Below are 27,042 nucleotides of genomic sequence, written 5' to 3'. Positions count from 1 at the left end.
ATGTATATATATATATATATATATATATATATATATATATATACATACATATACATACATACAATGGAGTATTACTCAGCAATCAAAAAGGGTGAAATCTTGCCATTTGCAACTACGTGGATGGAACTGGAGGGTATTATGCTAAGGGAAATTAGTCAGAGAAAGATAAAAATCCTATGACTTCACTCACATGAGGACTTTAAGAGACAAAACAGATGAACATAAGGGAAGGGAAACAAAAATAATATAAAACCAGGGAGGGGGACAAAACAGAAGAGACTCATAAATATGGAGAACAAACTGAGGGTTGCTGAAGGGAGTGGGGAGGGGGGATGGGCTAAATGGGTAAGGGGCACTAAGGAGTCTACTCCTGAAATCATTGTTTCACTATATGCTAACTAATTTCGATGTAAATTAAAAAAGAAAAAAAGATTCATTCACTGTTGTCCGTACATCTGTATGGTAGTTTGTTACTTTTCATTGCTGAGTGGTGTATCTGAGTAGTGTTACATTGTGTGGGCATAAGAGGATTAGGTTATGTATTTTTCTGTTGATGAACACGTGAATTGTTTCTAGTTTTTGGCCATTATGAATAAAGCTGCTGGAAACTTGATGTGGAACTTTGAGTAGACTTAGGTTTTCATTTCTCTTGGGTAAACACCTTGGAGCAGGACCACTGGGTCATATAACCATGTTATATGACCATAACCATGTAATAGGTGTGTGTTTAGCATTTTAAGAAACTGCCAAATTATCTTCCAAAGTGGCTGTATAATGTTACGTTCTGTCTGGCAGTATCTGAGGGTTCTACTTGTTCCATATCCTCACCAGTGCTAGGATGAGAAAATGTTAGCCATTCTCATAGGTGTATATGCTGTCTTGTGCTTTAAATTTACATTTTCCCAATGACTAAGGATACTGACATCTTTTCATGTGCTTGTCAGCTGTGTATCTTTGGTGAAGTGCTTGTTCAAATCTTTTGGTTTTTTTAAGCCTATTTATTTTTTGAGAGAGAGAGAGAGAGAGAGCAAGCAGGGGAAGGGCAGAGGGAGAGGGACGGAGAGAATCCTAAGTAGGCTCCATGCTGCCAGTACAGAGCCTGACATGGGACTTGAACCCACGAACCACGAGAGCATGACGTGAGCCAAAATTAAGAGTTGGGCACTTAACTGACTGAGCCACACAGGTGCCCCACTAGTTCAAATCTTTTGCCTGTTTTTAAAAATTGGGTTGTTTGTTTTTTTAATGTTGAGTTTTGAGAATTCTTTATTCTGGACACACATCATTTATCAGATACATGCTTTGCAAAGATTTGCTTCCATTCTGTGGCTTATCTTTCCATCCCCTCAACAGTGTCTTGTATTTATTTCTGAAATGCTTTATTTATTTTTGAGAGTGAGAGAGTGTGAGTAGGGGAGGGGCAGAGAGAGAGGGGGACAGAGGGTCCAAAGTGGGCTCTATGCCGACAGCCACAGGCCCAGCGTGGGCTTCGAAGTCAACTGACTGAGCCACCCAGGCACCCCAACAGTGTCTTTTAAAAGCGAGAGTTTTTATTTTGAATTCCAGTTGATCCATTTGTTCTTTTATGAATTGTGTTTTTGGAATTTAGTCCTTATCCTATCTTTTCATTTTTTAAAGTAATAAAGTCATTTGTCAGAGCAAGGCAAGAAGTCAAACCATATTTCATTTTTATGTCAGGTAAGAATCACTAGAGACAAATTATTTTCTGTGGGATCGATTTTTCAATTTTCTCTAGAACAAGATTTCTAGCAATTAAAAGTCAAATGCAGTTCAGATGCGTTACTTCATAATAGTTTGAGTGCTTCCAAGGAACTCAGTTTGTAAGCTGTTTAGTTACTAATTACCCATCCTTTTCTGTGGAAAGAACTTAAGTTCTATTTTAAGGTGACCTTTTTTTCTGAAGGGGCTGTTGTTGGTAGAAGATGTGGGTTGTAGCTAATGATCATAAAGTTCGTTGTGAGAACTTCCTCAATCATATTGCTAATCCTAATTTGTGGCAGTGTTTATCAGTAAAAAGAAATGTAAGCTATTGTTAAATTCTGAACTACTACTGAGGGTAAAGTGCCTTGTAGCTAAATTTCTTCAAGAGTGAAGAAAAAGGAGTTAAGATCAGGACACAATAAATAGTATGCTGTTTCCATTTAAAATACTTCAAGAGATAATTACAAAGGCATTGGGGTCTATGATTTTTGGTCTCTCTCTGATGATAATGAAGTGTGTTATAGATTGGATAAAGCAAGCCCTCGGAGCTGTTTAAAAAATGTTTTTGGTAGTTACTGACAAATTACAAGAGGAAGGTTGCGTCTCAGCGCAGAGGTGATTTCAACATTAAAAATAATAAAGGACTTTGACCTTAGTTTTGAGTCTGCTTTCTCTTGACCTGTTTCTCTACGAATTAAAAAAATTTTTTTTAACGTTTATTTATGTTTGAGACAGAGTATGAGCAGGGGAGGGGCAGAGAGAGAGGGAGACACAGAATCCGAAGCAGGCTTCAGGCTCCGAGCTGTCAGCACAGAGCCTGACGCGGGACGCAAACTCAGTAGCCACGAGACCAGGACCTGAGCCAACGTCAGAAGCTCAACCGACTGAGCCACCCAGGCGCCCCTCTTTCCATGAATTCTTAACGCTGCACTCTTATCGCACACTTTTCCTGGACCTTCGTGTTACCATGCTCACTGGCAAAGTTATCAGTGTTCCTGAAGAGGTGTTTTTGTTTTTGTTTTGACTGAATACAAGACACTGAGTGTGCAATTTCTGACATTACTGACAAGGCCTTTCTCTTAAAAGGTGAGGAATCTTAACCTTAAGAATTTAAGATCTGGGTATGCTGTCCTCCTGAATATTTCTTTCTTGCTTGCTTTTTTTTTTTTAACTTTATTTATTTTGAGAGAGGAAGAGAGAGAGGGAGAGAAAATGGGGCAGAGAGAGACAGAGAATCCCAAGCAGGCTCTGTGCTGTCAGCACAGAGCCCAAATGTGGGGCTCGAACTCACAAACCGTGAGATCACGACCTGAGCCGAAACCAAGAGTCAGACGCTTAACTGACTGAGCCACCCAGGTGCCTCCTGGTCATTTCTCTTTACTCACATCTTTATTAGTAAATCAGGCCAGAGGGATCGTTTACCTTTTGAAAAAAAGAAACTAGATGCCGCAGTTTGTTTTGGTTGCAAGTATCTGGACAGCTGAATTTCGATTGAGCAGCGATGCTGCCCTGAGTGGGTGCTCTAGAAACTGAGAGACCTTGCCTGCTACCTGTGTGGTGGGAGATAACGAATCTCTTCTTGCCTTTGTGGGGAATGCCACCCCTCACTCACTTATGGTTTCATTGTAGTTACATTCAGATCTTCTGAGATACGGCTACTGATGGTTTTAGCTTAAACGTGTTTGAGTGACAGTTTTAGGGAAAGGGGAGTGTGTTCTGTTCCAAGGACGGGCAGTTTTACTCTATGACTTTAATAAATTCACGTCCAATGATGTGAAGAATAGTACTGGGGAGACTCACATATAATACATTTTGTTAAGTATAAGTAGTAAAAACAAACAAAAACAACCCCAAAACCTTCTGAGTCGTGGTTCATTATAGCAGCTGAAAATTTTAAATACGTTGTAAGAAACCAGTGAAGCTAGTTTCTGATTCATCCAGAGTGAAATAATTTAATATTCTAACTTTAGCAAAGGCAACTAAAAAGCAAACTTGAACCACTTTATGTGCTTTCGATATGTAGGAATGTTTTTTTCATCTTTTCTCATATGTTTTACTTCTTAGTCATTTACTTCCAGTAGTTTCAAATTGGTTGAGGGAATTAAGGTGGTAACCGAGTCCCTACAGTACAAGATTTTCCTGCTGTGTACGTGAACCGCTTTTTCTGGAAAAACCCTTCCACTGGCCGTCTTCACAAGGGCATTTACTTCTCTACCCTTAGTGATTTGAGGGCTGAAGGCTGTGTTTAGTCAGAGATGACAAATGGCTCAATTTTTTTTTTTTTTCCTAGTTTGGTGACCGAGAAATGATTCAGAATTGAAACTGAAGTGAATATGGAGTTACTTGCAGTTACCCTTAAACAGTTGCTGTCTGTTACTATTAGGCGTATTTTGGACATGTGGTTTCCATTTCGATATTCTGTGTTACGTTGCTAAATTTCTTGCCTGGTTTAGACACTTTGCTTTTGAAATTAGGTTGGACGTAGCTTTGAACAGAGGGCCACTGGAAATTGAACATTGTGGTCCATTTGGGGAGGAGAAGTTGGCATAGTTTTACCTCAAGGATTCTTAGGAAACTTTTGATAACAAAAATATATTTTCCAAATGTTACAAGCTTAGGGAGTTAAGTACTTACTGAGAAAACCAGGAAGCTTGTGATTCCTATGAAAATATTGGCCTTTTAAGCTAAGACTATCACTCACTACTTTTTCCTTTCATAATTGAATGAAGGTAAGTTTAAAAAAGAGCAGGTTCTTTGTTTGGAATGCAGTTTACAGCAATTTATTTATTTATTTATAAAAATTTTTAATGTTTATTTTTGAGAGAGAGAGAGAGAGAGAGAGCACAAGTGGGGAGGGGCGGAGAGAGAGGGAGACACAGAATCCGAAGCAGGCTCCAGGCTCTGAGCTGTCAGCACAGAGCCCGACGCGGGGCTCGAACCCACGAACTGTGAGTTCATGACCTGAGCTGAAGTCAGACACTTAACTACTGAGCCACCCAGGCACCCCAGTTTATAGCAATTTATAAAGAAAAAAGCAAAGTGCTTTTTCCATTCCTGATTTTACACTCTAGAGATAAGCACTAGTATCAGTTTAGCATATGTTTTGTATCTTTGGCTGTGCACATGCAAATATTTATAGGTAGATTTTAGGGGTTTATTTTATTTTTAAAGCATATTGATTGACTGACTGATCGCTTGATTGATTGAATGAGAGAGAGTGCACAAGAGAGGGGCAGAGGGAAAGAGAGAGTCCCAGGCAGGCTCCACACTCAGCACAGAGCCCAACATGAAGCTCGATCCCACAACCCTGGGATCATGACCTGAGCCGAAATCGAGAGTGGGCACTCAACAGACTGAGCCACAGGCGCCCCTTTAGGGATTTATTTTATTTTGTGCTATTGCAGCTTTTGTAATTTAGTCTTTTTACATATGAGTCTATAAAATCTATTTCATTTCCCCACCTCCACTTTTCTGTTAGCTTTTTCTTTTTAATGTTTATTTTTTGAGGGGGTCGGGAGGGTAAGAGAGCATGGGAGAGAGGCAATCCCAAGCAGGCTCTGCGTTGTCAATGTGGGGCTCGATCCCGTGAATCGTGAGATCATGGCCTGAGCCAAAATCAAGAGTCAGACAGATGGCTAACGGATCGAGCCACACCAATGCCCCTCTCTTAGTTTTTTTGGAAGGTTATTATTTATTTTCTTCTTCATGCGTCAGACCTTTGAAAAGTCATAAGGTGGAGCACGTGGGTGGCTCAGTTGTTTGAGCATCCAGCGCTCGATTTCGGCTCAGATCATGATTCCAGGGTCATGGGATCGAGCTCTGAGTAGGGCTCTTGCTGAGCTTGGAGCCTGCTGAAGATTTTCTCTCCCTCTCTCTCCCTCTGCTCCTCACCACTCACTCTCTCTCTCTCAAAACACAAAAAGAAAAAGAAAAAAGTCCTATAAGGTTATTAATGCTTTGCTCAGTATTTTCTTTCATAGCATTTGTCTTAACTTTTAACTTTTGTGCTTTTTCTTGTTATTTAAAAGATTTTATTTATTATTACATGTCTTTATAAAAAATGCAGATTGCTTCATGAATTTGTGTGTCACCCCCATGCAGGGGCCGTGCTCATCCTCTGAATTGTTTCAGTTTTGGTATATGTGCTGCCGGGGTGAGCACTAAAAGGTTTTTTTTTTTTTTTTTTTTAAACTGTAGTTTCAGTATGACTTCTGGGTTTTATAGTATCCTCAGGAGAGGTATACTTAGGAGTTTTATGGTATCCTATTTGAACATTAAAAATACTCTAGGGGCGCCTGGGTGGCTCAGTCAGTTAAGAGTCTGCTTTCAGCTCAGGTCATGATCTCATGGTTTGTGAGTTTGAGCCCCGTATCGGGCTGTCTGCTCCCAGCGTAGAGCCTGCCTTAGGCCCTCTGTCCCCCTCTCTCTGCTCCTCCCCCACTTGCACTCTCTCTCTGTCTCTCTCAAAATAGATAAACTTAAAAAATATGTTCCATATTTTCTCTTAGTGCTTTGTAAATTTATTTTTAATATTTAGGTTTTTAATCCACTTGGAATATATTTTCAGTATAATGTGAGATAAGGATCTGGATTTTCAAAAAAAATATTGGTAGCCAGTTGTCCTAATAATTTGTTACTTATATACTTATTTGAAACTCTCTTGTTAACATATACCCTTTCTTATTTATTTAATTTATTTAAAAAGATTTTATTTGCAAGTAATCGCTATACCAGACATGGGGCTTGAACTCACATCCCTGAGATCAAGAGTCACATGCTCCACTGACTGAGCTAACCAGGCACCTCTCAACATATATTCTTGATAAAGAGTACTTATCTGTGTATGTGTACTGCATGTTTTAATTACTGTGACTTTAGAGAATGTTTCAAAATTTTCTTTTACAGTTGATTCTCCCTCTCTTCTTAAAGGTAGACTAATCATAATCATCAGCGAATAATAATTTGAACTCTCCCAATGTTTATGCTCTTTTTTTAGTGACAACGTTGAAGAATAGTTATGATGATAATAATACCACCTAATATAGTGCTTCTCAATTTTATATGCATAGAAGTTACCTGAGGGATCTTATTAAAATGCATATTTAAGCAATTGCGCTACTAGGTGTTTACCGAAGAATACCAATTCAAAGGGATACATGCACCCTGATGTTTATTGTAGCATTATCTACAATAGTCAAATTATGCAAACAGCCCAAGTGTCCATTGACTGATAAATGGATAAAGAAGATGTGGCACACACACATGCACAGATGGTCACACACACACACACACACACACACACACACACACACACTGGAATATTACTCGGGCATAAAAAAAGAACGACATCTTACCATTTGCAATGACATGGATGGAGCTAGAGAGTATGATGCTAAGTGAAATAAGTCAGAGAAAGACAACTACCATATGATTTCACTCATGTGGAATTTAAGAAGCAAAACAAACAAACAAACAAACAAAGGGGAAAAAGAAAGAGGGAGGGTGGCAAAGCAAGAAACAGACTCTTAACTATAGAGAACAAATTGCTGGTTACCGGAAGGGAGGTGGGTGGGCAGGATGGGTGAAATAGTGATGGGGATTAAGGAGTGTGCTGTCATGATGCGTCCTGGGTCTTGTCTGCGATTGTTGGATCACTATGGGGTATGCCTGAAATGAATATTACACTGTATGTTGACTGGAACTTACTTCAATAAAAACTGAAAAAAAGATGTCAAAAAATGCAGACTTGGTAGTTCTGTCCTTTTTATCCCTGGATATTATCCTGTTATCTGGATGTACCCTAGTTTATCCATTTACCTACTGGAGGACATCTTGGTCGCTTCCAAGTTTTGGCAAATGTAAATAGAGCTACTCTGAACATTCACGTGTGGGTTTTCCTGTAGACCTAGGTTTTCAACTCATTCGGGTAAATATAAAGAGTGTGATTATTGGATCATATGGTAAGAGTAGATGCTTAGTTGTGTAAGAAACCACCAAAGTGGTTTTCCAAAGTGGTTGCACGGTTTTGCATTCTCACCAGCGATGAATGAGAGTTCCTGTTGCCATATGTCCTTGCCAGCGTTCGGTGTTTTCATTGTTTTGGATTTTTGCCGTGCTAATAGGGATATACCCGTATTTCATTTTTTTAATTTGCAGTTCCCCAGTGACAGAAGAGGTGGGCATCTTTTCATATGCTCATTTGCTATTTGTGTGTATCTTCTTTGGTGAGGTTCAGATCTTTTGCCCATTTTTTAATTGCCTTCTGTTGTTTGTTTTTTTGTTGTTGCATTTTAAGAGTTCTTAGTGTATTGTGGATACCTGTCCTTAAGTCAGATGGATGTTTCGTAGATTTTCTCCCAGGTTTTGGGTTGTGTATGTCTTTAGTTTTTTCCATTATTGATGCTTGCCCTTGAGTTGTGACACATAATCATCAAGTTGAGAAAGTTTCCTTCCCTTTTTGTCTTTCTGAGAGCTTTTTTTCGGGAATGGTTTTCGGGGAATCTTTGAAAATTTTCTGGCTAAATGAATAGATGAAGCTTTGTTATTAGCAAGGCATCCCTATTTTATTGTGGATACTTAAAAACACATTCCTTATGGTATTGTAGTTAAGGACGTAACTGAATATTTAATTCCTAATCTTTGTAAGTAGTTTACTTTTACTCCTTCCATGGTCTCTTGTCTCTTTAATGTTTATGTTGATTGCTTGTCCAACATTCTAATCTTGTTCTGGCTTGATCTTTGTGGCTATCTGTTCTCTGCTTGTCTGTAGCAATCTATTCCTGCAGCAGGTCAGACTTCCACCTCTGAAATCACATATTTGGAAATTTTGCTCTCTGGACACAATTTCCTGTCTTTTTAGTTCTGCCGTTTGCTAAACTCAATTCTCTGATTTCACTGAGGCCTCCAGCCCCTTAAATCCTGCCGGTCTCCAAATTCGTGACATTCTTCCTGGCATCCCTTTTGTTCACGTGGACACAGTTGGTCACTTTCAGTGAGTCAGAAGCATCCTCAGTCCTGCACCTTTGTTCTTCTCTCCCATCTGCCACGCACATCTCCAGCTGTGGATTAACAATACTGCCCGTTTTCTGGGTTCCTGCTTTAGGGCCTGAAGAAATGATTGAATCGTGTTTATTTGTTCTATTGCTAATTCATGACTTCTACCCTCATCTGTGTTTGTGATTCTCTTTAGTAGTCTTCTTGTCTGTAGTTGATTTCTTTTCTCTTTCACCAGAATTACTGTTCTTTCTAAATCTTTACCCATTTTTGGTAAGCTCATGTTTACCTCCCTCTATCACAGATGACTCCATAGTCCAGTAAAGTGATCTTAAAAGAAAAAAGAAAAGAGAAGAAAAGAAAAACCAACAAATTTCTTTTATAATACCTTCTGTTATTCAGATAAAGATAAAATTCCTAAGTTTAACATGCCCTTTCTGGTTGTCCAGCCTCTCACCTCTCTCCTTTCTCCTCTCTGAGCCCCAGCTCCCAGCTTCATTGGCCTTTTGTCTAATTCTTCACGTGCCAGACTCCTTCTTAGCATAGGGTCTTTGTGTATGTTTTTCCCTGTGCCAGAGAGTTTTTCTCTTGTGCTGTTTCACTCCTATTCATCTTTGGAAATTCATTTATATGTTGCTTCCTCAAGGAAGCTTTTCCTGACCTTCCATTTGCCTGAAGATAGGCATAGACTCCCCCTGAAATAATAGTGATGAGACTAACCACAATGATAATAGCAAACACATGATATTTATTGTGTGCCGGGAACTGTTTTAGGCACTTTATATATACAGACTTTTTTTTTAAGTCTTCATAGCAACCCTATGGGTTAGATGGGTAAATAAACAGGACCTATAATTGTCCCCATTTTATAGGTGAGGAAACTGAAGTGCAGAGCGTTACATCACTTGTCCAAAGTCACGTGACTGTTTGGCAGTGGAGCTGGGATTTGCACGTGGGCAGTCAGGCCTCGGAGCCCGTGTTCTAAACTGTGCTGTACTGTAATGATTATTATGATTGTGTCATTTTGGTTAATGTCCACCTTTCTCAGTGGCCTCTCAGTTCCTGAGTTCAGAGACTGCCCCTGTCTGGTTAAATTTTGATTTTCCAGTGCCTAGAACAGAGCCCGGCAGTGAGCAGTCTGTGACAGAACGAATCCCCCTGACTTTCTGCTGACTTGAGTAAATAGAGGCTTTGGTGCGAGCATCTTCAGTTTTCGTCCCTTCTCCTTCCACGCACCAAACCCCCTGGATCGAAAGAATAGGTGCTCCCACTTATTTCAAAATTGAATCCCGCCACCTGTTTACTTCATGTGTCCTGAAAGTAATTTTTGCACTTTGTAATTAAGAACGATTGTAAATATCCATAAAGTGTGCTGCCTTTATTCCCTCTCGCACCTTTCTCACTTTCCAGAGGTGGTGAAATGATTATCTTTTCTTGAACATGCACAAACTGTATGGTCACTTAAAATACACAAAAGGGAGTGCATGTAATATGCACATTAGTCTATGTTTGTTTTTATATTAAAAATTAACTTGCAGTATCGAACCGTAGTTTTGCAAGCAGTCACCATTGAGGGCAACCAGGGAGAGGGTACGTGGGATCTCTCTGTATTCCTTTTTATGCTTGCAGGCGACTCTCCAATGATCTGAAAATAAAAGAAGAAAATTTAGGAAACTAGAGAAACCTTTCTACGTCAGCATATTTATCTCTTTCTTCCAAATGACCACATTCGACAGGTCACAGGTATGCAGATGTGCACCTTTTGGCCACCGACGGACTGTTACTTCATTTTTTCCTTTTACCAGCACTGCTGTAGGGGAACACTTGCATTCGTAGCTTCATCCTTGCTCGGGTGGATATTATATGCACAGCCAAGTTTTAGAAAAGGAGAAGAGAAGGGATCCGAAGACGTGCGCACGTGACAGTTGGCAGGCTGTTCCCCGAACCAGTTTATCCTTTCAGCTGCGGTTAGGATACGGAGCCTGTTCTCTGTGCGCTCACCTGTAGTGTCCTGATCCTGTCCCTCCGCTTCTTCTGTGGGACTTGAACAAAATTGATTAGTCCTTTTCCATTTGATATCCCCCCTTCTCTCTTGGCTCTCTCCTGTCTGCCCATCCCCTGGCAAGTCCTTCACATCAATAAGACTTTTCTTAGCAACGGAGTGCTTGATTTGGATTTACTTCTCCTTGTGACACCCTCAGACATAGCTCCTGTGGTTATCCCCATTTCACAGGTAAGGACACTGAGACACAGAGAAGCTAAGGGACCTGCCCAAGGTCACCCGGAGAGTGAGGGCTGGATAGTGATGCGGTCAGTCTGACTGCAGAGTCTTCGGTGCTAACCACCACCCCCTGAGAAGGAGTCAGGAAACTACTGCCAGCTGCTCAAGCCTGTCCTGCGGCCCGTTTTCTGTGTAACTCAGCTAACACGCTTATTATGTTTTTAAAGTGTAGTTAAAAAAAAAAAAAAAAGAAAAAAGAAAATATGGGACAGTGTGTGACCCACAGGCCTAGAGAAAAAGTCGACTGATCTTATTACCATTAAATGAGATCGTTCTTGTAAAAGTATTTAGCATAGCGCTGCTATGTAATAATAGCTTAAGAAATATTAGAGGCATTATTACTTTTATTATCAGAACCTCTCTTTTACCACTAAGCTTCTACGTCATCTCTTTTTCCTCTGTGCCTACTGCAAGCTTAGGGCCGGCCCAGAGCTTTCCCGTAACTGCTCTGGGAAGGGTTTTCAGTGCCTTGTCGCTAATTCTATAACCCAACTTAAACTCGACTTCTGAGTTCTGTGTCTCATTTGACACTAACTACTCTATTCCCTTACAGATTTCCTATTTGTTTTTGAAACAGGAATATTTTCTGTGTTTGCTTTTTCTTCACTGGTGTACTGCTATTAAAAAAAAAAAAAGTTTTTTTATTCGCGGGCATGAGCTGGGGGTGGGGAGGGGGCGGAGAGGGAGAGAATCCCAAGCAGGCTCCCCACTGTCGGCACAGAGCTGGGCGCGGGGCTCGAACTCACGAACTGTGAGATCATGACCTGAGCCGGAGTCGAGAGTTGAACACTTAACCAACCCAGGCGCCCCTGGCAAACTATTACTTCTTAAACCCCTTTCCTACTCTGCTCCTCTGCCTGGTTTGTAAGGGATTGTATTCTGAATTCAGTCCTTGGCACACCCTCCCTACCTGGCTTCTGCCCCACTTGTCTGCCCTCTTCTGAATCACAAAGACCTGCATTTGAGTGTGAGTTCATTATCTTCTGTCTGAGCAACCTGAATGGTTTATTTCCTTTCTTGGTTTCTTTTTCTGTAAGAACAAGAGTAGTGGGACCCACTTTAGGATTATGTGGATTAGATGAAACCATGTATGTAAAACATCCAACAGTGTCTCATTTACAGCAAGGGCTTAATAAATAATAGCAATAGGAGTAATGACAGTAGTGTAGTCGTGTTGCCATTGTAACTCTACCTCTAGCCCTCCCCCTTTCCTCAAGCCCACATATTTGGTGGCCTGCTAGAGGTCCACCATTGGATACTTCTCCAGATGCTTTAAACTCTGAGTGCAAATCTTTGTCTGGCTTCAGTACTTAGTGACTGTGGCCTCAAATAAATCACTTACTTTTTTCCAGTCTCATTTTCTCCATTTTTGAAAGAACGTACCTTATTCACGTTGAATGAGCTCGTTCTTGTACAAATATTTAGCAAAGCGCTGGTACATGATAATAGCTTAAGAAGTGTTAGGGAGATTCACCTGGCTGGCTAACTTGGTAGAGCAGGAGACTCTTGATCTTGGGGTCACGAGTTCGAGCCCCACTTCGGGGCTGGAGTTTACTTGAAAAACAAACAAACAAACCAAAAAGAAATACTAGAGCCATTATTACTGTTATTATCCATGTTATTATTCTTCCTCTTAAAATTCAGTCTTCCTTTCGCTCAGAACGAGAGCCTCTGCTTTGCCTTCTCTTCTTGATCCTCCACAGGCAGTTAGTCACCAAGTACTGTTGAGTCCACTTCAGAGGCATCTGCTCACATTCATCCACTCCTTATCGTTTCTTGACAGAGTTATTGTGTAACCTCCTAATTGGTCTCCTGGCCTCTGGGCCACCTTCCACCTTTCATCCAGATTTATCTTTATCGGACGCAGATCTGCTCACACCACTCAGTGGTAAAGGCCTGAGACAGGCTCCTCTTACCTGAGATAGAAAGCCTGCAAGGCCCATAACACCTCAGTCTTTTACGGCCTCATCACTTGATCCTGGAAGCCCGGCGTCCTCCAGGAGAAGATTATGCTTCTGACTCTTCTTTGACTGCACCATATACTCTAGAATCTTATGCCTGACCCCTCCTGTTACGGCTCCTCCTTCATTCTTGGTGCTCAGAGTGCTGTCTCCCCAGCCACTTCCTGCAAATAAACAACCCTCTCCCCCAAACGCCTTGTCCGTCTGGTGGATGCTTGGTTGCCCTTCAGTGGTGGGTCTCAAAGATGCCATCTACTGTCTTCTGCTCTCTCTTGTCTGAACTGCCCTTCCAGGCAACAGTAATTAGTCCTTCATCAGGAAGCAGTATAGTGGGGTGGGTAGTTTGATCCTTGAGTTACAGGAGCCAGACTGGCTTGGTTAATAATGTGGCTGCAGAGAACTGAGATGCAGTTGTTCAGCCTATCTGTGCTTCAGTTTTCCAATCTGTAAAAAATGGATAATATTAGTCTTGTTGTGAGGACAGTGAATTAATATAGGAAAAATGCTCTGAATAGGGCCTGTACATTCTAAGTACTTCATAAATATTGGCTGTTGTTTTATTATCATCATCACCAAAGCGTCGCTTCCATGCCTCTGTAATGGCATTAACTGCTCTGGATTACATTGACTTTTTTACGTATGTTTCCCAGTAGACTGTTGCTTCTTTGAAGGCAGGACTGTTGCAATCATCTGGGTCATCAGTATCCAGTCCGCAGCGGGCCCTCAGTAAACACTCAATCAGGTGTGCTGTTTGCTCAGCCGATAATAAAACCCTGGATCCTCCTGGATTTCAGCAGTCAGTACCTCACATCTCTGGAAGTGATTGCTCTCTGAAACTATGGCATTAGAGACACAAAACTGTTAGTATAGGACCTCACTGGGCTCTTCAACCAGAAATTTACTATTACAGCGAAGCTTCCCACTGAAAGTGGGCAGAATGCAGCTGATAGCGTGCTGTCATTGGAGGAAGTTTCTCCCCAAGTAGAAGAGGGCCTCTAATGTCATTTGCTTAAAGGGACACAGTCCAAGGTTAGAAAGTCCACTTGCTATCAGACCTGATTTGTTTTGTTTTGTTTTGTGTTTTTGGTTATGGGTAGAGCTGTTTCTTTATTCTTACAAACCTGCTGAAGAATGAAATGTTAAAACTTTTCCCTTTTAGTGATTCAGAGAAAGATTTTTTTATTGTAAGCATGATCTAAATGAATGCCAGATATGGAATCTTTTATTAAATTTTTTCTTAAATGTTTACTTATTTTTGAGAGAGAGAGAGAGAGAGAGAGAGACAGACAGACAGAGTGTGAGTGAGGAAGGGGTAGAGAGAGAAGGAGACACCGAATCCAAAGCAGGCTCCATGCTGTCAGCACAGAGCCCGACATGGGGCTCGAACTCGTGAACCGCGAGATCATGACCTGAGTTGAAGTCGGATGCTTAACCGACTGAGCCACCCACGTGCCCCAGGTCTTTTTTTTTTTTTTTTAATGTTCATTATTTTGAGAAAGAGTGCTTGTGAGAGCATCTGAGGGGGCGGAGAGAGAGGGAGACAGAGGATCTGAAGTGGGCTCTGCCCTGACAGCAGAGAGCCCAGTGGGGGCTTGAACTCCCAAACTGTGAGATCATGATCTGAGCTGAAGTCAGACGTTTAACCGACTGAGCCGCCCAGGTGCCCCCACAGATGAATCTTTATGGACAAGTCCAGAGCATCAAGTCATTAAGCTCCATATGGTCTGGTTCCACTGCCAACCCCTAGCACCTTGCCATGCCTGGGCTTTTGTAACGGTAACTGATCTTTCTGCCTTTGGGCTCTTCCCTCCAGTCTGTCCTCTCCACTGCTGCCATATTAATCTGGCAAAAGCCCTACTTTTATTTTTCTCATGCATTATGAAAAATCCTCCAAGAGTCCCTCGTTGTATACCCGGTAACTTCCAAACTGTAGTTTGACATCCAGGATGCTCTATGGTCTGACTCCTGTTCCCTTTTCTACCTTCTCTTACACTGTGCCCTAGAATGCACTTTGTGGCTTATCTGGGCTAGTGGTGATTCCTGTAATACGAATTGCGTTTTCTTTTCTTACCCCGTTTGGAGTAGTTTCCATTGTGTACCATTCCCTTCCATGTTCCTTTTGAAATCTTGCCTCTCTTTTCAGATCTGTATTTTAAAAACTTTTTATTTTTAAATAATTACAGACTCACAGGAAATTGTGGAACAGTACATGGTGTTCTGTGTTCCTTTCCCTCAGCTTACCCCAGTGATGATATCTTGTGTAATTGTACTATAAGAAACATTTTAAAATTCCATTTTGAGTAATATTTTCAGTGGTAAGGAAAAAAAAACCGTGTTTGTTCGTTCCTTTTTTTTTTTTTTTTTTTTTTTTTTTAAGGCTGGATTGGATTTGTGGAAGTGGTCAGGAATCATTTGGACTCAGGTCTGTAAAACAAATTAGGTGGGTGATCAAGCTGAGTAGTATGGTGTCTGATCCTTAAAAGGAAAAGGGTATGGCCATATGGTGTCAGAAGACCGATTTTATCTGCCTTTATGAACTGGCCTTGGAAGTAATTTCAAAAGAGACATTTCCAAAAGTAGAATGGGTATATAATCGTAGTATTCACTTATGGGATGTGAACATTCTAGTGTGTTGGTTAAGTTTCAGTATTTTATAACCATGCCATTTGTATTCTCTTTTAATGCTCATGCTCTTCCTAGAGATCATGTTTTATAAAACAGGCTAGTTGTTGAAACACACATTGGAATGTGAAATAAAGAAGTTTATTTTCCTCATATGCTCATTTTTTAAAGGAAGGCAGAAGGTTTGTAAAGGAAGATATTTTGGAAAATATATCCAGTTTCCAAACTGGAACTCTCATACGCTGCTGGTCAGAATATAAAATGGCCACTTTGGAAAAACAGTTTGGCTGTTCCTCACGAAGTCAAACACAGAGTCACCATATGACCCAGCTATTCTACTCCTAGGTATATGCCCAAGAAATCAAAAACATACGTTCACACAGAAACATGTATACAAATGTTCATAGCGGCGTTATTCATAACAGTCAAAAAGTGGAAACAACCTCAATGCCCATCAGCCGATGAACAGATAAACAAAATGTGGTATTTTTGTACAGTGGAATATATTTCAGCCATTAAAAGGAGTGAAGTACTGATAATGCAGCAATGCGGATGAACCTTGAAAACAGCATGCTAAATGAAAGAAGCCAGACACAAAGGGCCACACGTTGTATGATTCCATTTAGGTGAAATGTGTGGAATCGACACACTGGCACACCGTAGGGACAGAAAGTGGATTCGTGGTTGCCAGGGGCTACAGGGGAATTGAGAGGGGAGGGGAGGGAGGAGGGTGACTGCTAATGGGTATAGCATTTCTTTTTGGGGTGATGAAAATATTCTGTAATTAGACAGTGGTGGCGATGCGCAGTCTTCTGAATATACTAAGAACCATTCAATTGTACGTTTTCAAAGGGTAAATTTTATAGTACGTGAATTACATTTCAAAAACGTTTATTCTCTAGTTGCCAGTATCGGGTTGTGGTTTGAGGTGGTACCTGTTTGCCTGGTGTGGTAGAACAGGTATTTGAGGTTTCCTATGTTTTGAGCTCCAAGTGAGGCAAGAGATTTTCGGGGAAAGGGCATAACTCTGCTAGACTTAGGACTGGTAACTGCTCAGTGCCCTATAACCCTAGTGGGCAGAGTAAAGGTAGAAGCAGATCAGATAAGGAAGGAATAAACTTCTCTTCAATTCCATGCAAATTTGTTAACACACAGAGAACTCAAGAAGTATTTTAAACAAAGCAGGTTCTGACCTGTTAAATATGATTGGCTGAAGTTCTTGCCATTCCGTCTTGGATGCGAACCTCCCGGATCTTTTTTCATAGATACTGGGAGAGAGAAGTCTTGTCTCTGAATTAAAAGGAATTAAATTAATTAATTAATTAATTCATTAATTAAAATGAATTAAAAGGAAAATTTCAATAGGCTTTTTTTTACCTGTGGAATTAAAGGTATTTTTGTTAATTTTTATTTTTTTATTTTTTAAATTTTTATGTTATTTTTAATTTTTTTACATTTATTTATTGTTGATATAGAGAGACAGAGCACAGGTGGGGGAGGGGCAGAGAGAGAAGGAGACACCGAATCCAAAGCAGGCTCCAGGCTCCGAGCTGTCAGCACAGAGCCTGACATGGGACTCAAGTCACAAACCGCGAGATCATGACCCGAGCCGAAGTCGGACCTTAACTGACTGAGCTACTCAGGTGCCCCTGTTTTTGTTAATTTTTAAAAGGTAAATTCAATCTGGTTTTTCATCTAGGTGTCAAATATGTTTTTCACCATTGCCATACTTATTTTTGCCATGTTTGCATAAAAAACCTTTTGGTTTTTTCTCAAATTAATCTGTATGTGGTGTAAAAGTCATGATATATATATAGAAATGGGTACCAAGATTAGATGGTAGCTGTCCTGAACCATTATTCTTTGGCAGACTGAGCTATATGTACGTTTTAAAAATAAATCATACTGCCATATCTGAATAAGACTTTAATCTTACTTAAATAAAGGTATGACAGATGGGGAAAAAGTAATACAATTTGTCTAATGGTAGGTAACATCCATTGAGTCTTACTATCTGCCAGGCATTGTTGTCAGTGTCTTGCATTCATTATCTCACCTAATCCTCTGGGCCAACTTAATCATTTGACTTAAAAAAAAGAAAAAAAAAAAAAAAAAAGAAAATCAGTACAACATAGATGTTCTTAGTGGCTGACATTTTTTCATTTTTTTTTCCTCCCACTCCCTGACTATTTTTTCTTAAACTATTTTTTTAAATTTTTTAATATGAAATTTATTGTCAAATTGGTTTCCATACAACACCCAGTGCTCCTCCCAACAGGTGCCCTCCTCAATGCCCATCACCCACTTTCCCCTCCCTCCCACCCCCATCTGCCCTCAGTTTATTCTCAGTTTTTAAAAGTCTCTTATGCTTTGACTCTCTCCCTTTGTAACTTTTTTCCCCCTTCCCCTCCCCCATGGTCTTCTGTTAAGTTTCTCAGGGTCCACATAAGAGTGAAAACATATGGTATCTGTCTTTCTCTGTATGACTTATTTCACTTAGCATCACACTCTCCAGTTCCATCCACGTTGCTACAAAAGGCCAGATTTCGTTCTTTCTCATTGCCAAGTAGTATTCCATTGTGTATATAAACCGCAATTTCTTTATCCATTCATCAATTGATGGACATTAAGGCTCTTTCCATAATTTGGCTATTGTTGAAAGTGCTGCTATAAACGTTGGGGTACAAGTGCCCCTATGCATCAGCACTCCTGTATTCCTTGGGTAAATTCCTAGCAGTGCTATTTCTGGGTCATAGGGTAGGTCTATTTTTAATTTTTTGAGGAACCTCCACACTGTTTTCCAGAGTGGCTGCACCAGTTTGCATTCCCACCAACAGTGCAAGAGGGTTCCGTTTCTCCACACCCTCTCCAGCATCTATAGTCTCCTGATTTGTTCATTTTAGCCACTCTGACTGGCATGAGGTGGTATCTCAGTGTGGTTTTGATTTGTATTTCCCTGATGAGGAGTGATATTGAGCATCTTTTCATGTGCCTGTTGGCCATCTGGATGTCTTCTTTGGAGAAGTGTCTATTCATGTTTTCTGCCCATTTCTTCACTGGATTATTTGTTTTTCGGGTGTGGAGTTTGGTGAGCTCTTTATAGATTTTGGATACTAGCCCTTTGTCTGATATGTCATTTGGAAATATCTTTTCCCATTCTGTTGGTTGCCTTTTAGTTTTGTTGATTGTTTCCTTTGTAGTGCAGAAGCTTTTTATCTTCATGTGGTCCCAGTAGTTCATTTTTGCTTTTCATTCCCTTGCCTTTGGAGATGTGTCAAGTAAGAAATTGCTGCGGCTGAGGTCAGAGAGGTTTTTTCCTGCTTTCTCCTCTAGGGTTTTGATGGTTTCCTGTCTCACATTCAGGTCCTTTATCCATTTTGAGTTTATGTTTGTGAATGGTGTAAGAAAGTGGTTTAGTTTCATTCTTCTGCATGTTGCTGTCCAGTTCTCCCAGCACCATTTGTTAAAGAGACTTTTTTTTTCCCACTGGATATTCTTCCCTGCTTTGTCAAAGATTAGTTTGCCATACTTTTGTGGGTCCAATTCTGGAGTCTCTTTTCTGTTCCCTTGGTCTATTTCTTAAACTATTTTGATGCAACAAACATGTACTGAGTTCCAATAAATGAACCCAGCAGTGTGCTTTAGAGCCCTGGTCTTCAAACTGCAGCGAATGTCAAGAGGTATCAAGGCTGGATCGTTTTAAGAGAATCAATTTTCTGGTTCTTAACATACACTTATGCTCTTTTCTGAAATTGATCTGTCTGAAGTCAACACTCACATCATCTTCCTTCTTTCCTACCCTCCCTTTAGTTGTGGCCCTTCTTCCAGTTGACAAGAGAAAAAGCCCTAGTTTTCTTTCATCTTGAATCTCACCATTGTATGTTTCCCTGAGGTATAAAATCCTCCAGGGTTCCCACAAAGGGATCGTGAGAACACTGGCGTGAAGCGCGAAGCTTCCTTCTATCAAGGTGTAGACCTTCTTTCCTATGTCTTGTTAAGACCTGGGACTCCAAAAAGGGGAGTTACTTTTTATATTTTTATGTCTACTTACCAGAATTTGTAGCATAGTTGCATTGTTTTCATCAGTTGTGTACTACTAATAACACTGACAGAATGTCAACCTAAAGGAAATACGTTAAGTAAATAAAAAATAATTAATTTGCGTATTTTTGTTACAGGATTCCTCAGTATGATTAAAGAAATTATGTTAAAAATATTGTGGAAGAAAAATAGAAATATAATTCAAGGAGAAAAAAAGTAATATAACGTTTCACATAAGAAAGGAAGATGCTGTTCTTACAGTTTTAAAATGGAGGATAGTGGGTATCAGATTGCGCAGGTGTTCAGATTTCATTGGATGCATTTATTTTTTTATTAAAAAAAATTTTTTTTTGACAGAGAGAATGGGTGTGAGCAGGGGAGGGGCAGGGGAGGGTAGGGAGAGAGGCAGAGAGAAGAATCTCAAGCAGACTCTATCATACCCTAGCGCAGAGCCTGACGTGGGGCTCAATCTCACAACCATGAGATCATGGCCTGAGCTGAAATCGAGAGTCGGATGCTTAACTGACTGAGCCACCCAGGTGCCCCAATTTCATTGGATGCATTTAGTGACATAATTGTTTTATTTTTTAGATCTCAGTTTTCAGATTGGCATATATTAATCTATAAGGGAAAGTGCAGCCTCTGTAATGATTTGAAGTTTTAATGAAAAATTTTATGTACCAACTTAAACAATATTCAGGGAAGTGCTCCTCCTGCCCCCCAGTTTGGTTTTAGGGAGTGTTTGAGCAAAACTTTTTGAAGAATAGTACTTCATAGGATATAGAGATCCAGAAGAAACCATTTCTGCCGTCAAGCGGCATCGTAGTTGAACGATGGAGTGGGGACATATATACATAATTTGGCTTAAATAAAGCCTCTATTGGGTCATATTTTGCTGCTTATTTAACACGGGCATTGTGCCTCAGTATTGCATCATGCTTATTAAAATGACCTTTGAATAGTGATTTAGCTCATATGTGCTCTGTTTCTACATAGGCTATTGTGTAGAACAGAGAGGAATTGTTTCTTTTAAAAGACAGAGGGATAGGAGAAGTGCCTGCTGCACTTACCACTGATGAATAGTAGGGCTTTCTGTTGTTGAGTTCCTGTGGTCGTGAAGAACATGAGACTGGGAACCAGGAGACCCTAGTTGTTGTCCTGACTCTACCACAGGCCGTGTGACCTTGCCCAAATCACTCAACATATTTGAACTCTAGTTTCCTCATATAAAAAGCATTTAAACCAGATAAGCTATAGCTCCAAAATTTAGAAACCGTCAGTTGATTTTATATATTTTGACACAGTGCGTTAGTTTTACGAGTGATAGCCGTAGCAAACTTCAAGAAAGAGCTGGCAAAATAACGTAGCCGATGGCTTGCTCGTTGTAAGTAATGCTGTGAAGAAGAATAGGGAGTTTCTATCTGAGGTGTGAAGACAGCCTGTCGGATAGCCCATCAGAAGCGTAGTGGTCTCACCACTGGCCTTCCTATTTACCATTTTAAACGGGGAGAATTTTCCTGCCTTTTTGGGAATGAGAACACATTCGACACAGGATTAGTCACCGAGAATCCCAGTTTTAGCTTCATGCCAGTGCCTTTAGTGAAAGTCACATTTTTGTACTGTTCTAGCAGAATGTGAAACTGGATTATAGATTATAGACAGCTCCAGGCTTCACTCTTTATAGGTCAGAGGCGTAAACCAATACAGCAATTACTGTTCTGTCTTGTCATGGATGGGGGCCTCCTAGGTTCTTTGTGGAGCTAAAGTGAGCTTCTCTGGAACAGTTCCACTCGAATGGCTTTCCTGGGGGCTTATGAGGCTTACATTCTGAAACTGATACTCTTGTAGTACAAGAATAACTACAAACCGATGTGGAATTAGGAGGCCATGGAGGGGAGATGCCATATGTAGCTTTCATTCTCGAAAGTCCCTTGGCTGGTGAACAGAGATTTTTCCCGTCAGTAAGCAGATATTTGGTTATATATTGACAGATCCTCTCTAAACAACGTTTAGAATAGAAGACTCTGTTTCTGTTTTGTGCCTTTGGAGGCTAAGAAGAATATTGAAGTGTGCCGAATTAGCCGGTTGGACAGATACAAATATTATCTGTTGAAGTCCTGTCTGTAGTCTTAAATCTGTTTGTTCTTGAACATGATCTCCGTTGCTTGCGTCCAGGAGAGATAACTAAATCAGTGCTTAATGACTGATTTGCAGGTGTTGTTATCCTTTATTTATTATCCTCAATATTAGATAGTTTGACTGGTTTGCCTTGTTTAGGTGGAGATTTAGATTGGACCCTAAACTGTTTTAACTTTTTTTTTTTTTGGGGGGGGGGTGGGCAGTACAAAATGTGGGGTGAAGAGGCAGGTCTGTCCTTAAAGTGACCAGGCCTGTGCCTTTTGATGCTGAATTGGGAAACCCTGTTTCCTGGTAGAGTTTATTGTGTTTGTAGCATCACATCTCTAAGTCAGCAGTTTACTTTTTGTCTAGTAGTATGTCTTGGCTTGTCTGAATGAGTCATAATTAAACCATAGTCACTGGGACTCATAATCTTGTCTAAACAGGAATTATAGTACAGAGATACTATGCCTTGCCTTGTGTAGAATGAGGGTATTACAGATCTGCTATGATCACTGAGATAGGTTTTTATAAATATTAAACTCCTTTGGAAGAACTTTAATAGGTTTCTTTATCACCTACCAAAACAACAACAACAACAACAACAACAACAACAACAACAACAACAAAGAGTAGAAAGTGAAAATGAACAGAAAAGTACGTAAAAATAATAGTTACTATAATTGAATTCTGAAAGTCTCTTTCACCTCCTTGAGTTTTTGTATTGTGTAAAAATGAAATGATTGTTTTGGTTTCCTTGAAAAGATTCAAGGAATCAAACAGTTTTAAAATCAGTTTTGGCATTCCTTTTTTCATTGACAAAAACATTGTCAGGAGTGACAGCTCAGGGCCTGTGGCTTATGATCCACATCCATGATTGGTATTGCTAAGGTTTGCCGTGGTCATTCGACAGAAGTATTTTATTGAGCGAGAGTGGCACTGGGACAGTAGCCTTAAAGCCAATAAACCTGAATTAGGAACTAAATGCAAAGGATACAAATGTGAATAAACATCATTTATATACTGTGTTGCGTTCCACGAAGGATTTGAAGTGGCTGACAGGAAGTTAATGTAGTGATATTGTAAATTATAACTAAAGTTCAAAACCAGGGAAAAGTAGAAATTAGATTTGGAGGCCAGGATGTGGTCAGATAAGAAGCCATGGGCCCCGTGGCTGAGCAGGTCAGCTGAATGTCCGTCCTCGTGGTGCCATGGTGCAGAGGCTGACCATGCCATGTTCCAGCCATGGTGAGGCACGGTTGATACATTGAGCAGGATTATGAAGAGTGCAGGAGTTTTTTGGGAACTCCCACGAAAATGTCACCTAGAGTTGGTTTTGTGAGTGGTAGTACTTTTGTTGGGTAGTGTAATATGAGTTGAGTATCACCTGGATTTCAGTATTATTTTTAAATTTTATTTAAATCTCGCTGTGTTGTGTGTGTGTGTGTGGGGGGGGTGGTGGATGGAGACAATCTAGGTATCTGGCTGAGGAGCAGAGGACTGAGGTTTCACTTTATATGGTAATAGCTTTTGTTGACATGATAAACACAGATTTAATGTTGAGGTGGAAAAAGTGGAAGCGAATGGACGTTTGAAAATTGTTCTATTTCCCTTCTTTCTGTTTTTCTTTTAGTTACTAAGTGTTCTCTTTCCTTAGTTTCTAGACTGGTTTCGCGGCATCTTGGTGGGACGAGAGCAGGGTGTAATTTTTGCTGAGTCAAAATTGTGTTTCTCCAATTGCGCAGGCTAGGGAAACTCTGATCAAGTACGTAATTTGTAATTTGAATATAGAGGGTGTTTTGGGGACTCTTGTGGGCATATCGTGGTTTTAAAAGGGAAAATACACTGTTCTAAGGGGCTATATAACCACCACTTTATGACAGTAGCTTTAGATTTTATTGGTTCAACAAATAGCATTGTTGCACAATACGTCATCTTCCAGTGTGGTAGCTAATGAGATACAAAACTGCATAATTACACCAACAGTTATTTTCCTTATAGAGTTTGGCGGCTACTAACTAAACAATTTTTTTTACTTATCTTAATTAGCTTCGTTATATGCCATCACAGGAGGAGTCTTCTATTTTCCTTCATGTTGTTGCGCTCCACATTTTTAGTTGAACAGAGAAAGATATTAATTATTTTAAAAGAGGGCTTACTCTTACAGTGTTTTAGTCCACTGGTTGTCCTTAATTAGGGTGGTTACTCATATTTAGATGAAATCCAACTCAGAAAGAAATCACGATGAAATACTGACAATATTCAGGTAGCCCGTATGGAAGAAAGCCTTTTAGAAATGTAAAATATTTCAAGGCCGTTTTAAAGTTTATCCTCATTGTTTTTATTCTTCCTTCCATGCGGTAACTGTACGAAGGTTCCTGGTTGTGGGACTGATATTTTGGTGGCGGTCTGTGTTGTGTCTCAAGAGCTTTTGATGCGGGTTCTGACTGAAAAACCAGACACATGTAGATGTGCCACAGGGACACCACTCCAGCCTTCTGTGTTTCTTTTTTAACTTGTAAGTTAACGAACCATCTGTCTTTCTTTTTTAACTCCTAAATTGTGTTTGCTAGTGTATTTCACATTTCAGCCAATAGAATCTAAAGAACGCAAACGGGAGCATCCAGAACCTGTCTGGAAATAGGTTTTACTTTCAGGAGATTAGAAGACACTGTTCAGAGTGCAGTGTATTAGTGGGGAGGAGCGCTTCGGTGGCTGGTGGTATCTACCCTGTGTGTCGTCCCTCGTGTCACTTACTAGCAGCAGAGCATGTTTTCTGGTCATCCGGAAAGTCCACAGGTGCAAGAGAGTGATTTGAGCATGGAGCTGGAAAAATAGAGAGGACAGAGGCACACGGGATGAAAGTGGGCCCATCAAGAGAAAAGCACATATGGATGGAAGAATAGAGAATGAACGGTACATTAGAAAAAGATTGAGGGGGCGCCTGGGTGGCTCAGTCGGTTGGGTGTCCGACTTTGGCTCAGGTCATGATCTCACGGTTCGTGGGTTCGAGCCCCGCGTCGGGCTCCGTGCTGACAGCTCGGGGCCCGGAGCCTGCTTCGGATTCTGTGTCTCCCTCTCTCTCTGCCCCTCTCCCGCTCAAGCTCTGTCTCTTTCTCTCTCAAAAATAAATAAACATTAAAAAAAAAAAAGAGAGAAAGATTGAAAAGACTTGAAAAAAAGAGTGAGAATAAACAGGCTCTACCTCTTGTCTTTTTTGGATTAGGAAAGGAAAATACATTTGTAATTCCTAGGCCATTTGGGGCAAGGGAATTAAATGTTAATTCAAGCTGTATTGTGGTCAGAGTACAGTCTTAAAATTTTTGTTATTCTCAAGGTAGAAAACAAAGTATGATATTCACTCTTGACACTCCTCAATTGGGTGTTTTATTTTTGGGTTTTTTTTTTTTTTCATTTTGCCACTTTGAATAAAACAAAATAAGGGAGACTTCCAGAGTAGCATGGGTTCTTGGAAAAGCCTTTCTGAAAAATGATCATAGGGCTATAAGGTATCTCCTGTCTCTTATGTGAGATCACACCCATCTTTTCAGATATTTTAGGATCAAAGTTTCCCAGAATGAGTTCTCTAGAACACTAGTGCCCTTTAATGTTTAAATATATGTTGTAGGAGGAAAGGGACACATTAAGTAAGTTTGGGAACTGACAGGATTCCAAAACAAAACACAAAATGGTAAACACAATTAGTTTCTGTAGATGTCTGTACAACATCTGAGCTCTAAAATACAAGTGTGCCTTGTGAATCCCTGACAAAGTCAGTGGGGGTGGAGCATGTAGCTTTTCTGATTTAGTTGCCCACCATATGGTTTGAGAAAAACTGGTATATCTGAGTTACCTGTAAACCTGGCTTTCTGTAAGAATTCTGATTTGCTTTGCTGTTTTTTTTTCCCTTACTTTACTTTTCTTCCCCACGCCCTCCCAAATGGGGGGATTCTCTGCTTTCTCATTTCTATATGTATATTTCATTTGGGGAAACTGTTAATACTAGTTTACAGTTATCTAGCCGTGTAATAAACTCTAGCTGACTAAGGCCAGTTAGCGAGGGCTCAGGTGGGTGGTGGGAGTGCTAGAGATGAGCGTGTGGAGAGATGCAGGATGTTGTGTGTGGTCACAGAGGTTCCTTGCTGTGCTGGAAACCGCCGACTTCCTTGTTGAGGGAATGATGGGGGGTCCAAGCCTTGGAGACCTGATAGGTCTCTGAAGGCCTGGAGAGGAGTTTCAGCTTCCTCCCGTATTAGTAGTCTGGGCAAGTTTCTTAACTGTTCCACATCACTGTTTTCCCTTCCATAAAACAGTAATAGCTACTTCATTGGTACCTTTCGGAGGATTAAGTCAGGTAATCACACGAAGCACTTAGCATAGTCCCTAGTACATAGTAAGTGCTTAACAAACGTTACTTAATGTAAGCTTAGTAGTCCAACAGGCAGTTTATTCTCTATTTCATGGCAGGTATGTGAGCACTAGACTAGGAACTCAAAGCACTAGGTTCCAACATTCTTCTTATTCAGTCCATTCGCTTTCTATAGGTGATGTTGGCTGTGTTACTCAGCTTGTGGCTGTAGTCACTGATCAGAGATTTGTAGTGTTTTTTTTTTTAAATGTTTATTTTTGAGGAGAGAGAGAGTGTGTGCGTGTGTGCATGAGCGGGGGAGGTGTAGGAAGAGAGGGAGACAGAGATTCCGAAGCAGACTCTAGACTGTCAGCGCAGACCCCCCCCACACAGGGATCAAACTCACAACCTGAGCTGAAATCCCATGCTTAACCGACCGAGCCTCCCAGGCGTCCCTTTTGCCTCTTTTGATAAATGAAAAAATCTCATGCTTTAATGCCTTTTGTAGTATTTTGAAATAATTACAAAATTGCTTTCTTTTTTTAAATGAAAATATAATCTTAAAAAAAATTTTTTTTAACGTTTATTTATTTTTGAAAGAGGAAGAGAGCATGAGTGGGGGAAGGGGCAGAGAGAGAGGGAGACAGAATCCGAAGCAGGCTCCAGGCTCCGAGCTGTCAGCACAGAGCCTGGCATGGAGGTTGAACTCACGGACCGTGAGATCATGACCTGAGCCGAAGTCAGATGCTTAACCGACTGAGCCACCCAGGCGCCCCGAAAATATTATCTTTAAATACAAAGCGATCTGAATAAAACTGTTACCTGAGGAGAAGAGAAAACATCTGTGTTTATGATAGGCCCTACGAATTGTGGTGCGTGTCCCACAAATATGCACCACAAACATCGTCTCTTAATAGCTGGGCTGTCATGAACCAAGTTTGTTCTGGGTGTTTTCT

General features: G+C 40.5%; 1 protein-coding gene and 1 non-coding gene across 7 annotated transcripts in view; one reads left to right on the top strand and one right to left on the bottom strand.

The window, feature by feature from the left end:
• The window catches only part of SIK3 (SIK family kinase 3), a 247,582-nt gene that overhangs the window by 27,436 nt on the left and 193,104 nt on the right, over nucleotides 1–27,042 (top strand). The window lies entirely within an intron of this gene.
• Nucleotides 5,779–5,883, bottom strand: LOC121035692 (U6 spliceosomal RNA). Its single transcript, XR_005793030.1, has one exon. It is a non-coding gene; the product is annotated as a U6 spliceosomal RNA (small nuclear RNA).

Source organism: Herpailurus yagouaroundi, unplaced genomic scaffold, assembly GCF_014898765.1.
Source record: "Herpailurus yagouaroundi ecotype Mexico unplaced genomic scaffold, PumYag 161, whole genome shotgun sequence".
Taxonomy (NCBI): Eukaryota; Metazoa; Chordata; class Mammalia; order Carnivora; family Felidae; genus Herpailurus; species Herpailurus yagouaroundi.
Note: the sequence above shows the minus strand (reverse complement) of the source record. Positions and strands in the feature narration are given on the sequence as shown.